At 41.6% G+C, this 16132-nt stretch overlaps 1 protein-coding gene across 2 annotated transcripts in view; it reads left to right on the forward strand.

Moving 5' to 3' along the window:
* BPHL (biphenyl hydrolase like) overlaps window positions 1-16132 on the forward strand; it is a 67802-nt gene that overhangs the window by 46458 nt on the left and 5212 nt on the right. Inside the window, exon 7 of one of the 2 annotated variants that reach the window (XM_077492112.1) lies at window positions 2114-2352. The exons of the other annotated variant lie outside the window; for it this stretch is intronic. The gene's annotated coding sequence lies outside the window, so the exon portion shown is untranslated. Of the gene's footprint in view, window positions 1-2113; window positions 2353-16132 lie in introns of those variants that run through there. 2 annotated transcript variants of the gene reach the window in all.

A 16132-nucleotide genomic window follows, 5' to 3' on the forward strand; every position in this document is an offset into this window, starting at 1 on the left:
ACAGCCTTTTATACTTGAGACCGTTGTGGTCTCAAGTTAATGGGGTAGAAGTTAAGGTTGGGGTCTGTAAGCATCATATCTGTTATATTACAGTTATGGCTGCAGATGTTACATGTCAAAAAGTCTTAGCTCCTTACTCAGGGATGCCAGAACCATTTCCTAGGGTTGAAGCCCAGTAGGGTTTTAGGACACTGGAGGAAGGCGATAAACAATCACCCTGTTTCGTAAGAACTTGGGAAGTTCTGTTTGACGAAGTATTATGGCCTGTAGATGAAGTATAAGGACTTATCACCTGATACATGGCCTTCATTTCACCCTCCTAGCAGAACTAGATGTAGCAATATGTGTTCTACTCCTGCTATAGACTTAATCTCCTGAAGTAGGCATTCAAGCGTATAGAAAGCCATAGATTTGGTGTGCCTTCAAAACCCAGGGATCAACCTTCTGTTAATCTATTACCCTTAAGTAGGCTTACATAAAGATAAAAATGAACAAAAGGGGTCGCCTGTCGGGGACCATCTTTTGCAAATTTATTCCCCCTGAACAGGGTAGTGTTCAGTCAAGCCATATTGATCAATGTAATGTCCTTGTCTTACAAGGCAGGTCTCTGATTAATCTTTTTAGTGGTTCTATGTAGCACCTACAGGCACAATAGGCTATGGTTGTTAGATTTGTGAGACCGGCAACATTGCTAACCTACAAGGTTAACATGTTTTCTGATTCCATCTTTAAGAGTCCACTCCACCTAGATTCTGCATCCAAAGCAGGGACATCGGTGGATGTGTAGATCAGCCACATGATCCAGCTAAGATACCTTCATCATTATCCTCTCAGGTGTGCCGTCCTGGAAGATGACTAGAGGAAAGTACCAGTTACACTTGCCGGTAACAACCTTTCTAGGAAATCTTCCAGGACGGCAGGCCTACTTCCCGACCGCTGGAGTAGGGAAAATTGTAGAACACTAGAAGTTGAGTGCTTTTCAGAAATTATTTCCCTTGTGAACGGGTTCCGGAGTTACTTCTCTACAAACTGAGGATCAAGGGGAAGGGTGGGTACTTAAAACAGCTGTCAATTGATTGTTTCCTGTAGGGAGGAGCCTCTCATCTCCCAGGTGTGTAACTGGTACTTTTTATTTATTTATTTTTGTAGTTCTTTATGTGCTTGCAGGAATGATCTAGGCAAGGTAGGGATCTTTTCTCAGACAGAACCTTCTGGGGGTGGAAGAGAAATTCTTACACTGCCCTATACCTATGTTACTTGCAGTTGAAGGATAGCTAAAACAAATTCAATACATTGTAGCTTACAGTCCTTAGATTTGATGGCTGCATTCATTTTTCTTTATTTCAAGCTAAAAACATTTTCAGCAAATACAACCATATACCTGTTCATATTGCCAGAAATGCTGTGTCTATGTCGCTTCCTGTGAGCTGCACTGAAGAATATGTTCCCTTCTAGCTATCCTCTAACCTACCAATTGCCCTGTCACCATGCAATCAAGATGATATAGACATGAAATCCATATCAGGAAAGCAGCCGGAGGTGACAGCCATGGCTCTATAGATACAGTGGAGGAGTGATATAGCCACTCATTGACAGGAGGGTGTGTTATTTGCAGGATTACCGGGTGAAAATAAAGCAAAAGAAGCTTGAAAAAAGAAAATGAAGGCAGCCACCACATTAGACTAGTAAGCTGCAATATGATACAGTTTTGGTATTGGATATGCTTTAACTAGCCTAAGAGAAACACTGTGACATATTTACTGTGTAAATAAACATGCATCTCCTTTCTTACACATGTGTGCCAGAGCCACAACCCTAAAGGGTGGTTCCAGATGTCAGAAAGGGTTCTATCCACACAGGGATAGCAAAATAAGAACAAATGTGAGATTTGCAGGTCTAATTGTTTGTAGATTAAAATCAAGGGAACATGCAAGTAAGATATATAGAATGCTGTTTAGGTGAGAATCAATTTACTAGACTAAGTACTATTGTGAAATAACATGTCAATTGGAAGTTTTGTATTGAATATTAGGGAAAAGTTGTTGCTAAGCTCTGTTGGTATCCTATCTACTAAAAGTTAAGTATTACTGAAAAATATTTTTATATATTTCAGATTACATCTGATGCCAAAAGGCAAACATAATCTTCACCTGAGATATGCTGAAGAGTTTAACAGTTTAGTTGAACAGTTCCTGCTCTCATCATGATCTATGGGGAAGGACAGGCCTTCGATGGAACAATGATTGCCTATCTATGATGAACTTAATTAGTAATTAAAGAACATGATCCACAAATACAATCGATAAAAAAAAAAGTCTATGTACCCCTTTTAAAATGTCAGGTTTCCGTGATATAAAAAATGGATGTCATTTTAGAAAATTTTCCATCTATAATGTGACCTATAAACTGTACAACTCAATTGAAAAACAAACTGAAATCGTTTGGGGGGGTAAAAATAAATAAACTAAAATAATGCGGTTGTATAAGTGTGCACACCCTCTTATAACTGGGGATGCAACTGTTTTCAGAATTAAGCAATCACATTGAGGCCAGGCTCACACTGGTATGACACGATAGCCGTATGATCCGACTGGATCCGACTTTGCCCTGTGGCTTGATCCTGACAATACCAGGCACTATATAAATTTAATTTTTTTAATTGTCTTTTTTGGTTTATACTGCAAAAAATCAAAACTGTAGAGGTGATCAAATACCACCAAAAGAAATCTCTATTTGTGGGTAAAAAAAGGACATCAATTTTGTTTAAGTACAGCATTGCATGACCTCACAATTGTCAGTTAAAGCAATGCAGTGCCATATTGCAAAAAAAGGGCCATATTTAAAACAGTTTTTTTGCTAGAAAATTACTTAGAGAACCCAAACATTATATATTGTTTTTTTTTTCTAACACCCTAGAGAATAAAATATCAGTCATTGCAATACTTTTTTTCACACCGTATTTGCTCAGCGATCTTACAAGCACACTTTTTTTTTTTTGGGGGGGGGGAAAAATATTTTTTTTTTGAATAAAAAAATAAGACAACAGTAAAGTTAGCCCAATTTTTTTATATTGTGAAAGATGAAGTTACACTGAAATATATATATATATATATATATATATATATATATATATATATATATATATTCTCTATTGAGAGATATATATTTACCAAAATTTGGGATGCCTGTCTTTACACGCACATTAACTTTAATGGGGTAGCGCTACCCCTGGAGGAGCCGCTTGAATATTGTTGGCTCTTCACTCTGCCCCTTTCCACCCCAAGAACAGCCTCACCCCACTAACACACCTGGCAGCAATGTTAGTGTAATAAAACAGTAAATGGATACAGGTTATGGTAAACACAGAAATGATCTTGACTGTGAACTTTCTTATAGTAGAGAAAAAAAAATTACAATGACAAAAAAAGCAATAGTATAAAATAAGTCAATTATATACAGATAAGACCGAGAATAAAGGTTATTGGAGAAACCCTCAAGGATTAAATCTGACTGTTATTGGGGGACCCCTTTAAATGAGTATCCCAGAGAGCAGAGATGAACACACAAGAACAACAAATTTTAGCCTAAATGATACTTCAGTGAATAAATTGCCAACTTTACTTATATTGGGCTATAGGAGTCCAGGCAGGAGGAGTGCAGAGGAATGACCTTGTGTCAGTACTCTCCCTTCTCCACCCCAGCACCACAGTCCCAACAAGCCTATTCAAACACAATATCTGATTCAGTGCACTGAAGCCACCAAATCCTGAACCCGCTCATATAATGACTAGAGTCCTGAGTATAGAAGGAGCACTTAAGACTTTGGATGACTTTAAGGCAGTGCACTTGTTGACTTTCTTTAGTGGAGTGAACCAAAGTACATCTAAATGGGCTTGGTAAACAGCATTCTAATGGTGTTGGTAATCTTCAGTTATATCAGACAGGTACTATCACTGCCAGGCAGAGTGTAACAGCATCACAGATTCTCCTAATTAAATGAGGCAAAGTAACCGCAGCAATTTACTGTTCTGGCTAGCTCACCAAAGACCTGGAGATGCACCTGGGTCTTCGCTTTAGAAATCCATGTCCGCAATCGACCTCTGAGTTATAACAGGAACGATCACCCAGACCCAGACCTGCAGAACTCTTCTCCAGCGTCCAGTCTTCCTTGCACCTCGTGGTGATCGCCTCATCTCTTCAGATGAGCAAGCTGGAGTCCTTACTTCCTGTCCTCCAGAGCATGCACGCGTGAGGCCGCGTACACACGGGCGGACTGTTCGTCCAACTTTGTCCGCTGAACAGTGTTTGGGCGGACAGTCCGCTCGTGTGTGGGCTTTCAGCGGACAGTTTCAGCGGACAGTTGGACGGACAAGGTTTTTCGGAAATTCCGTAAAACTGTCCGCTGAAACCTTGTTTCAGCGAACAGTCCGCTCGTGTGTAGGCTTGTTCGTCAAACAAAGTTGCGCGCATGCTCAGAAAGGATTTTCACGCCGAAAGCTATAATGCAGTGTATAGGACGTCGTATTTTTCGTCCCGTCGTACGTGCCGTTCACGTCATCGCGCACGGTTTCAGCAAACTGTTCGTACGTCGTGTGTGGCCATGTCCGTCCATGCTAAGTTTGAGCGGACTGTTTGCCGAAACTGTTGGACGGACAAAGTTGGGCGAACAGTCCGCGCGTGTGTACGCGGCCTTAGTAGTTTCTACCTCCATACAAAGCTATGGGGCCATTTTTGACAGAAACTACATGCAGAATCCTTTGCAGCTGCAGCTGCTGCTGCTTGTTATAGTCCCTCTCATGGACTCCTATAACTGCTCTTATAATTGTCTCTCCTCTGAACCTGCCCTGTCAGCTTGTCTGTGTTAATGTAAGTCTTTGGCTGCAGCACCCGCTAAAATGGCATCTCAGTCTTAGTCCATAGGGTTCAATATCGAGTTGGCTTACCCTTTGCAGCTATAACCGCTTCAAATCTTCTGGGAAGGCCGTCCACAAGGTTTGGAAGTGTGTCTATAGGAATGCTTGACCATTCTTCCAGAAGCGCATTTGTGAGGTCAGGCACTGATGTGGACGAGAAGACCTGGCTCACAGGTTCAGTTCTAATTCATCCCAAATGTGTTCTATAGGGTTGAGGTCAGGACAGTCAAGTTCCTCCACTGCAAACATGCTCATCCATGTCTTTATGGACCTTGATTTGGGCACTGGTCCAAATCATTTAGTGGTGGGGGGATTATGGTGTGGGTTTTTTTTTTTCAGGGGTTTGACTTGGCCCCTTAGTTCCAGTGAAGGGAACTCTTAAAGCATCAGCATACCAAGACATTGTGGACAATTTCATGCTCCTAACTTTGTGTTTTAGGATGGCCTCTTCCTAAAACTGTCCTAAAACAGGACTGGGTACCTGTGAACAAAGCAAAGTCCATAAAAACATGGATGAACGAGTTTGGGATGGAGGAACTTGACTGACCTGAACAGAATCCTTACCAAAACCTGATAGAACACATTTGGGACAAATTAGAGTGGAGACTGTGAGCCAGGCCTACTCGTCCACATCAGTGCCTGACCTCAGAAATGCGCTTCTGGAATGGTTGAACATTCCCATGGACACACTCCTAAACCTTGTGGACAGCCCTCCCAGAAGAGTTAAACCTGTTATAGCTTCAAAGTGTTTGCCAACTCAATGCTGGACCCTACGGACTAAGACTGGGATGCCATAAAGTTTATGTGCGTGTAAAGACAGGTGTCACAATACTTTTGGTAATATAGTGTTTTTGCTAGTTGTTGTTTTTGTATGTATTTTGAGTTTGTTCATATTGCTTTTGGGTTTCAATACCAGTCACTTTTACTCCTTTCCTGCTCAGGCCAATTTTCAGCTTTCATCACTGTGGCACTTTGAATGAAAATTGCACAGTCATGCAACACTGTACCAAACTAAATCTTTATAATTTTGTTCACACAACTAGAGCTTTATTTTGTTGGTATTTAATCACCACTGTTTATTTTTTATTTTTTGCTAAATAAACAAAAAAAACTGAACATTTTGAAAAAAAAAGTGTTTTTCTTCGTTTGTTATAAAATTTTGCAAATTAATAATTGTTCATCAGAAATTTAGGCCAAAACCTATTCTGCTACATTTCTTTGGTGAAAATATCCCAAATCAGGGTATATTATTTATTCTGTTGGAAAGTTATAGAGTCCACAAACTATGGTATACATATCTGAAAATTGGTCAATCCTAATGTACTGCCTGACCCCCCCCCCAAGAATCTAATTTCTTGAAGCCTGAAAATGCCAGGACAGTTCAAGTACCCCCTTTTTCAGAAGTAGCCAGTCCAAGGTATTTAGTAAGATGCATAGGGAGTTTTTTTGAAGTTGTAATCTTTTTAGAAATTTTTTGGAAAATTAAGTGTTTTCACAATTTTTTTTTTTTTCTTACATACTGTTAGCATGGCAGTACAGCGACATCATATAACTGGTGTGATCACGGACACTGAATAACACACTGACCAGAGCAATATACTGTTACCATAGTGATCAGGATTTTTTTTTTTTTTTTTACACATTATGATTGCTTATAAGCAGTGAATTTCATTGCTATAAGCAAGCATTTTACTGAATTAAGCTGATTCATTCAATTTGTTTTGTTGTGATTGCCCTTCTGTGCCCGTCCGCCGTCAAGCTGCTATAGGCTGAATGGGAAGGTGTTAAAAGAAAGTATTCTATATATATAAAAAAAACTATCCAGCCACTGGTCTTTTTTTTTTTTTTTTTTTCTGAAGTGTCACATCATCAAGATACTTTTTTTGGTGCATCAAAACCCCTTTCTACATTTGCCTATTCAACCTGTTAACATTCTTGTAGTGTCCTGCCACTAGCCAATTTCTATCAAATAATACATATATTTCAGATTTAAAAATAATAGAAGGCTTGGTTCACACTAGTGCGACAGCAAAGTCATATGACTTTGCCTGCAACTTTGCCCTGTGACTTCCTTTCGACTCAATCCAACTTGGATGGTATTTAGGAGCCTGTACAAGGGCTGAAATTGCACCAAAGTCAGACCAAAGTAGTACAGGAACCTTTTTTTAAAGTCAAAGTGACTTGTGTAGTATCAGTTAAGATGGCTTTCATAGGGAAACATGTCATGAGACTTGGGACCTCACAAGTTGGATCCCATATTGCAGTAGCGTGAACCAAACTTAAAGAAAGGCCCTACTCCTTTAACAATTTTGATTAAACCAATGTGTCATAAAACATAAGAATAATATGTCAGACATTTAAAAAGTCCATAAATAAATTTAAAAAATAAAAAGTCAGCCCAAATATGATGCTGTGAATTAAGTGATATTCTCTTCTGTTATATCCAAGCAGAGTGCTTCTATCATATACAGTGCCTTGGAAAAGTTTTCATACCGCTTGCAATTTTCCACATTTTGTCATGTTACAACCAAAAATGTAAATGCATCTTATTGGGATTTTGTGATAGACCAACATAAAGGGGCACATAATTGTGAAGTGGAAATGATAAATGTTGTGTTTTTTTTTTTTTTGTAAAATCTTTATTTGTGAAGGACAAGGCGTAACATCACAATAAGCAGTGCCATTGGCATAAGCAGCAAATGTTGCACGAGTCATATATTTCAAAGTCTAAAACATAAACGACATAACTAGAATAGCAAGTTTCACTAGAAGTGTGAAAGGCTTAGAAATCATGTAACAGGGTGGCGGGAGTGCACCCTCTCTTACAGGTAGTGAGGGGAACTCCAACCGCCCCCTTTTCTACATTTACATGTCCACTTAAGAGGAGTTGTAGTGTGGGAGTGGACAATCAGCTCCAAACAACAAGTAGTTTGTGGTGTGTTAAGAAGATTAAGGGCTGGGTCTCCTGGGCGGAGCTCAAGGGGGAGGGGGTCAACTATGGGCCTCCAACTGACCTCACCCTGCACATCACCCGTACCAGGGCCACCCCAAGGTAGCGTGCTTGCTCCATGGTGGCAAAACTATGCCAATCCCCGCATGAGCTGGGCTGTCTCATGGTAACAAGCTTTCCAGCTTGCTGGTCCAGCTGGCACGTCCATGCACCACTTGCCACCAGATACAGTATTTAAATAAATAAGCCACCATTGGTCAGGGAACCAGAGTAAGTAGAGGAAAAAGTAAGAAAAAGTTATAGGGAGCAGGAAAAGGAAGACAGGGTAACTGGAACATTCCTGGAATCTCATGTCCAACACCACCTCTCACGCTCCACCTCTGATGCCACAGCAAAATATGATGAGTAACTGGAAGAGAAAGATTATTCCCCCCCACCTCAGGCGGATAGATTAGGTCTCTGTTCTCTCTTGTGGGGTCTGAGGGTGTCGCTTTAGGGATCACTCTGCCAGTTCCAGTAGGGCCACTTCCAAGCTAGAGGACACTTGTCCTGGGTCAGAGACATATGTTATCCAAGCTGGAGAAGTGGTTCCGGGCATCCTTAAAGGTAGCGATCCAGTCCTTTGCTTCCCTTATTTCATTCACTTTTCTTCTCCACTCCTCCCTGCCAGGGATTTGTGTTCATTTCCAGTATATGGGGAGCAACCAGAAATTAACTGGAGAGAGAGGGACGTCCAGGCTCATAATGTCCTTAATCTGGGACCTAATGTCCTCCCAATAGGGTCTAATCACCGGACAATCCCACCAAATGGGCAGGAGTGTACCCCTGTGATCACAACCTCTCCAGCAACTGTCCGGAAATGGTGGATAAATTTGTGCTAAGTCCACTGGTACACGGTACCAACTCTGATAAATTGTTTTAAAATTATTTTACAAATAAATATGTGAAAAGTGTAGCATGCATTTGTATTCAGCCCCCTTTACTCTGACACCCCTAACTATAAAAATCTAGGGCAACCAATTCTCTTCAGAAGTCATTTAACCACTTAAGGACCGCCGTATTGCCAATGTACGTCAACACAATGGCACAGGCAGGCACAATCACGTAAATGTACGTGCCTGCCTTCCAGCGGGTGGGGGGTCCGATCGGACCCCCTCCCGTTGGATACGACGGTCCGGTTCGCTCCAGGAGCGCTCCGTGATGAGGGGATGGCCGTTGGTTTTCGGCCACCCCCTCTGGATCGCTCCTGGCCAATGAGAAGCTTCCTCCCACTGTGTATTGTTTACACAGGAAGGAGGAAGTGATGTCATTCTCCTCGGGGCGGTCTTTTTGACCGGACTACGAGGAGAAGACTAATAGTAAGTGTGCACCAACACTACACTGACATGTAGGTACACACAGGCACACAAACCCCCCCCCCCCCCGCCCCCCCTCCCCCCCCAGTCACAGTGTCACTGATTGTATTGATCATTTCTTTACTGATCAATGCATTCAGTGTCAGTTGTGACAGTAAAAACTGTCAGGACAGTTAGTGTTAGGTCCAGGGTAGCCCCCTATCAGCCCCCAATAAAGATTTAACCCCCTGATTGCCCCTAGAGTTAACCCTTTCACCCCCTTTTGCCAGTGTCACTAAGCGATCATTTTTCTGATCGCTGCATGTGTCGCTAGGCAGCTAGTTATTTTTTTAGGTTCACCGCCAGGTTTTTATATCGCTAGGTACCCCGATATACTACCCAATAATGGTTTTAACCCCCTGATTGCCGCTAGTTAACCCTTTCACCCCCTTTTGCCAGTGTCACTAAGCGATCGTTTTTCTGATCGCTGCATTAGTGTCGCTACAGTCGCTAGGTAGCTAGTTATTTTTTTAGGTTCACCGCCAGGTTTTTATAGCGCTAGGTACCCCGATATACTACCCAATAATGGTTTTAACCCCCTGATTGCCGCTAGTTAACCCTTTCACCCCCTTTTGCCAGTGTCACTAAGCGATCATTTTTCTGATCGCTGCATCAGTGTCGCTAGGTAGCTAGTTATTTTTTTAGGTTCACCGCCAGGTTTTTATATCGCTAGGTACCCCGATATACTACCCAATAATGGTTTTAACCCCCTGATTTCCGCTAGTTAACCCTTTCACCCCTTTTGCCAGTGTCACTAAGCGATCGTTTTTCTGATCGCTGCATTAGTGTCGCTACAGTCGCTAGGTAGCTAGTTATTTTTTTAGGTTCACCGCCAGGTTTTTATAGCGCTAGGTACCCCGATATACTACCCAATAATGGTTTTAACCCCCTGATTGCCGCTAGTTAACCCTTTCACCCCCTTTTGCCAGTGTCACTAAGCGATAATTTTTCTGATCGCTGCATCAGTGTCGCTAGTGTCGCTAGGTAGCTAGTTATTTTTTTAGGTTCACCGCCAGGTTTTTATAGCGCTAGGTACCCCGATATACTACCCAATAATGGTTTTAACCCCCTGATTGCTGCTAGTTAACCCTTTCACCCCCTTTCACCAGCGATCACAGTATAAGTGTCACTGGTGACGCTGGTTAGCCAGTTAGTTATTTAGGTTCCCCGTCAGGTTTTTATATAGCGCCAGGGACCCCCATATACTACCTAATAAAAATTTGAACCCCCCTGATTGCCCCTAGTTAACCCTTTCACCACTGATCACCGTATAAGTGTTACGGGTGACTCTGGTTAGTTTGTTTTTTATAGCATCAGGGCACCCACCATTTATTACCCAATAAAGGTTTAACCCCCTGATCACCCGGCGGGTGATATCAATTAGGTTTTAGGGTCAGGGTCTGCGTCGCCCCAGGCAGCGCTAGATTAGTGCCAGTACCGCTAACACCCACACGCAAAGCATACACCTCCCGTAGTGCTATAGAATCTGAACAGATCAATATCTGATCTGATCAGATCTATACTAGCGTCCCCAGCAGTTTAGGGTTCCAAAAAAACGCATTGTTAGCGGGATCAGCCCAGATACCTGCTAGCACCTGTGTTTTGCCCCTCTGCCCAGCCCACCCAAGTGCAGTATCGATCGATCACTGTCACTTACAAAACACTAAACACATAACTGCAGCGATCGCAGAGTCAGGCCTGATCCCTGCCATCGCTAACAGGTTTTTTGGTAGCATTTTATATTTAAATCCGGAAGGCAGTGCTTGGTTTTCGGGGTCCCGTACGTGGGTAGGCTCCCAAAAAGTCCCCCACATGTGGTATCCTCGTACTCGGGAGAAGCAGCAGAATTTATTTTGGGGTGTAATTTGACTTCTGCCCATAGCATGTGTGAGCAATATATCATTTAGTGACAACTTTGTGCAAAAAAAAAAAAAGTTTGTAATATTCCCGCAACTTTTGGCAAAATATAAAATATTCCATGGACTCAACATGCCTCTCAGTAAATAGCTTGGGGTGTCTACTTTCCAAAATGGGGTCATTTGGGGGGGTTTTGTGCTATTTTGGCATTTTATGGCCTTCGAAACTGTGATAGGTAGTGAGGAGTTAAATCAAAAATTTGCACCCTTAGAAATCCTGAAGGTGGTGATTGGTTTTCGGGGTGCCGTGCGCGACTAGACTCCCAAAAAGTCCCACACATGTGGTATCCCCGTACTCAGGAGAAGCAGCAGAATGTATTGTGGGGTGTCATTTCACATATGCCCATAGCATGTGTGAGCAATATATCATTTAGTGACAACTTTGTGCAAAAAAAAAAAGTTTGTAATATTCCCGCAACTTGTGGCAAAATATAAAATATTCCATGGACTCAACATGCCTCTCAGTAAATAGCTTGGGGTGTCTTCTTTCCAAAATGGGGTCATTTTGGGGGGTTTTGTGCTATTTTGGCATTTTATGGCCTTCGAAACTGTGATAGGTAGTGAGGAGTTAAATCAAAAATTTGCACCCTTAGAAATCCTGAAGGTGGTGATTGGTTTTCGGGGTGCCGTGCGCGACTAGACTCCCAAAAAGTCCCACACATGTGGTATCCCCATACTCGGGAGAAGTAGCGGAATATATTTTGGGGTGCAATTCCACATATAACCATGGCATGTGTGAGCAATATATCATTTAGTGACAACTTTTTGTAAAAAAATTTTTTTTTTTTGTCATTATTCAATCCCTTAGGACAAAAAAAATAAATATTCAATGGGCTCAACATACCCATCAGCAATTTCCTTGGGGTGTCTACTTTCCAAAATGGGGTCATTTGGGGGGGATTTGTACTGCCCTGCCATTTTAGCACCTCAAGAAATGAGATAGGCAGTCATAAATTAAAAGCTGTGTAAATTCCAGAAAATGTACTCTAGTTTGTAGACGCTATAACTTTTGCGCAAACCAAAAAATATATGCTTATTGACATTTTTTTTACTAAAGACATGTGGCTGAATAAATTTTGCCCTCAATGTATGACTAAAATTTAGTTTATTCGATTTTTCTTATAACAAAAAGAAGAAAATCTTTTTTTTTCAAAATTTTCGCTCTTTTTCCATTTATATCGCAAAAAAAAAAAAAATCGCAGAGGCAATCAAATACCATCAAAAGAAAGCTCTATTTGTGGGAAGAAAAGGACGCAAATTTCGTTTGGGTGCAATATTGCATGACCGCGCAATTACCAGTTAAAGCAGCGCAGTGCGAAATTGCAAAAAGACCTCTGGTCCTTAAGGTGTTTATTGGTCCGGAGCTGAAGTGGTTAATAGAGTCCACCTGTATGTAATTTAATCTCAGTATAAATAGAGCTATTCTGTGGAGCCCTCAGATGTTTGTTAGAACCTTATGCCTCGTACACACGTTCCGATTATCGTACGACCGATCGTTCACATTTTGTTGCATACAACTAAGATCGAATACAACAGTGCAAAATTTGTGTAAGATTTTTGTCGTACGATTCTGGAACAATCTTCCGTCGTGCGTAGCTACGTATTTTAAATGATGTCAAATACGTGTGACCTGTGTGTCCTTCTGGTTTATTTTCGTGTTTCCGATCATGCGTGGTGTTTGTCGAATGACATTTATCGGACGCATACTGTACTGGCTATACGATTGTCGTACGACGGGCTGTCATCCGACCAAAGTTTTCCTGTTTGTCCCTTCGGATTTGGTTGGACGGACTGTCGCGATCAGCTGTCGAAAGCTGCGTACTAACGATCAGATTATCGCACGATCTGTCCGAAAGCGACTTTTGTGGTCCGATAATCGGAACGTGTGTACGAGGCATTAGTGAACAAACAGCTTGATGAAGGCCAAGAAACACACCAGAGAGGTCAGGGATAAAGTTGTAGAGAAGTTTAAAGCAGGATTAGGTTATAAAAAAATATCCCAAGCTTTGAACATCTCACGGAGCACTGTTCAATCCATCATGCGAAAATGGAAAGAGTATGGCACAACTGCAAACCTACCAAGACATGGCCGTCCACCTAAACAGGCCAGGCAAAGAGAGCATTAATCAGAGAAGCAGCCAAGAGGCCCATGATAACTCTGGAGGAGCTCAAGTATGAGAATCTGTCCACATGACAACTATTAGTCGTGCACTCCACAAATCTGGCCTTTATGGAAGAGTGGTAAGAAGAAAGCCATTGTAGAAAGAAATCCATAAGAATTCTTGTTTGCACTTTGCGATAAGCTATGTGGGGGACACCGCAAACATGTGGAATAAGGTGCTCTAGTCAGATGAGACCAAAATTAAACTTTTTGCCTAAAAGCAAAACGCTATGTGTGGCGGAAATCTAACATTGCACATCACCCTGAACACACCACCCTCACTATTAACCTCCCTGGCGGTACGATTATTTCGGATTTTAGGTGCTAAAAGCGGTACAATTATTTTGCATGAAAATTTGGTGCTTTATATTGTAGTCCTGTAATTCTTAGGAATAACTCACTTAAATCTGTCCAAACCAGAGTCTAGTAGACATCCTGGGTATGATAAAGTTTGAAAAATGAAATCATAAATTATAATATAATAAATAATTATAAATAATTGTACCAAATAATAATATAACAATAATAAAAATTATTCAATAATGTAATCAAATCAAAAACACAGAAATTTGCTCAGTTGCAGAATTGTCGCTGTCATTACATTTCAGTATTTGATGACGGATCTCCCCACAAATCACTATCGCTCAATTCTGCAAGTGATTACAATTTATTATCGCTGTTTTCTAGCTGGTCTAAAGGCATTTTTGATGAAAGGGACAGTTTTGGTTGCTATGGACAATCTCCAGTTTCCAGGCATAAAGAACAGTTTTTATTATATAAAACTGCATGCAGGACACTGGACAGAACACTAGGGACAAAGGGGATGTGAAATAATTACATACAGCAATGTAATCTGAAGGATTACATTATACTGTATGTATAGTGAGTGTTTCACTTTTTGAATTTGGCGTCGATCTCCGTCCCCGTGCGTCGCAACGCTCGCAGGGAACGGAGCTCGCAGGGAACGGAGCTCGGCTCCGTGATAGATCGAGCGAGACACGGCTAGCTCGTACAGCGGGGGGACATCGCTGGATCCGAGGGAGAAGGTGAGTAAGCGTCCTCCTGGATCCAGCGATGCAGTCCCGAGTCTGGCTCGGGGTTACTGCTTTTGGTATAAAAATTCCACCCCGAGCCAGACTCGGGAATACCGCCAGGGGGGTTAAAACATGGTGGTGGCAGCATCATGTTATGGGGATGCTTTTTTTCAGCAGGGACAGAGAAGCTGGTAAGAGTTGATGGGAAGATGGATGGAGCCAAATACAGGGCAATCTTAGAAGAAAACCTGCAAAAGACTGGGGCAGAGGTTCACTTTCCAGCAGGACAACGACCCTAAATTTACAGCCAGAGCTACAATTGAATAGCTTAGATCAGTGATTCTCAACCAGGGTTTCGTGGAATCCTAGGGTTCCTCCAAAGGTTGCTAAGGGTTCCCTCAGCATTGGCAATTTCTGCCTCTCAGATAAGTTCCCACTGACACCATTGATCATTTTAGCTATCTGTAAGGAAGTAATTCTTCCCAATGACTACAAGTGTAAGGACCATTCCTCCCACTGGCCATCACACTATTGTATCATGAGTTGTAGATTTCTAAAGACCGGAGAACTATTTCAAGGGTTCCTCTGTGTTGAAAAGGTTGAGAAAGAGACTGGTTTAGATCAAAGCATATCCATGTGTTAAAATGGCCCAGTCAAAGTCCAGACATAAATCTAGTTGAGAATCTGTGGCAAGACTTGAAAATTGTTGTCCACAGATGCTCTCCATCCAATCTGACAGAGCTTGAGCTATTTTGCAAAGAAGAATGGGCAAAATGTCACTCTTTAGAAGTGCAAAGCTGGTAGAGACATACCCAAAAAGACTTGCAGCTGTAATTGCAGTGAAAGGTGGTTTTACAAAGTATTTACTCAAGGGGGCTGAATACAAATGCACGCTTTTCAGATACAATGCCTTGCAAAAGTATTCACTCCCTGGCTTTTTACCTATTTTGTTACATTACAGCCTTTAGTTCAATGTTTTTTTAATCTGAATTATATGTGATAGATCAGAACACAATGGTCTACATTGGTGAAGTAAAATTAGAAAAATATATACATAAAACTATTTTTCAGAAATAAAAAATTGATGATTGGCATGTGCGTATGTATTCAGTCCCTTTGTTATGAAGCCCATAAAAAGCTCTGGTGTAACCAATTATCTTCAGATAATCGCATAATTTGTGAAATGATGTCCACCTGTGTGCAATCTAAGTGTCACATGATCTGTCATTACATATACACACATTTTTGAAAGGCTCCAGAAGCTGCAACACCTAAGCAAGAGGCACCACTAACCAAACCCTGATATGAAGACCAAGGAACACTCCAAACAAGTAAGAGACAATGTTATTGAGAAGTACAAGTCAGGATTAGGTTATAATAAAATATCCAAATCTTAGATGATCCCTAGGAGCACCATCAAATCTATGATAACCAAATGGAAAGAACATGGCAAAACAGCAAACCTGTCAAGAGACGGCCGCACACCAAAACTCATGGAACGGGCAAGGAGGGCATTAATCAGAGAGGCAGCAAAGAGACCTAAGGTAACCCTGGAGGATCTGCAGAGTTCACAGCAGAGACTGGAGTATCTGTACATAGGACTAAAATAAGCTGTATGCTCCATAGAGTTGGGCTTTATGGCAGAGTGGCCAGAAGAAAACCATTACTTTCAGCAAAAAACAAAATGGCACGTTTTGAGTTTGCAAAAAGGCATGTGGCGGACTCCCAAAATGTATAGAGGAAGGTGCTCTGGTCTGTTGAGAC

Source organism: Lithobates pipiens, unplaced genomic scaffold, assembly GCF_037356315.1.
Source record: "Lithobates pipiens isolate NorthernLeopardFrog02 unplaced genomic scaffold, aLitPip1_a1.2 Scaffold_19, whole genome shotgun sequence".
NCBI lineage: Eukaryota > Metazoa > Chordata > Amphibia > Anura > Ranidae > Lithobates > Lithobates pipiens.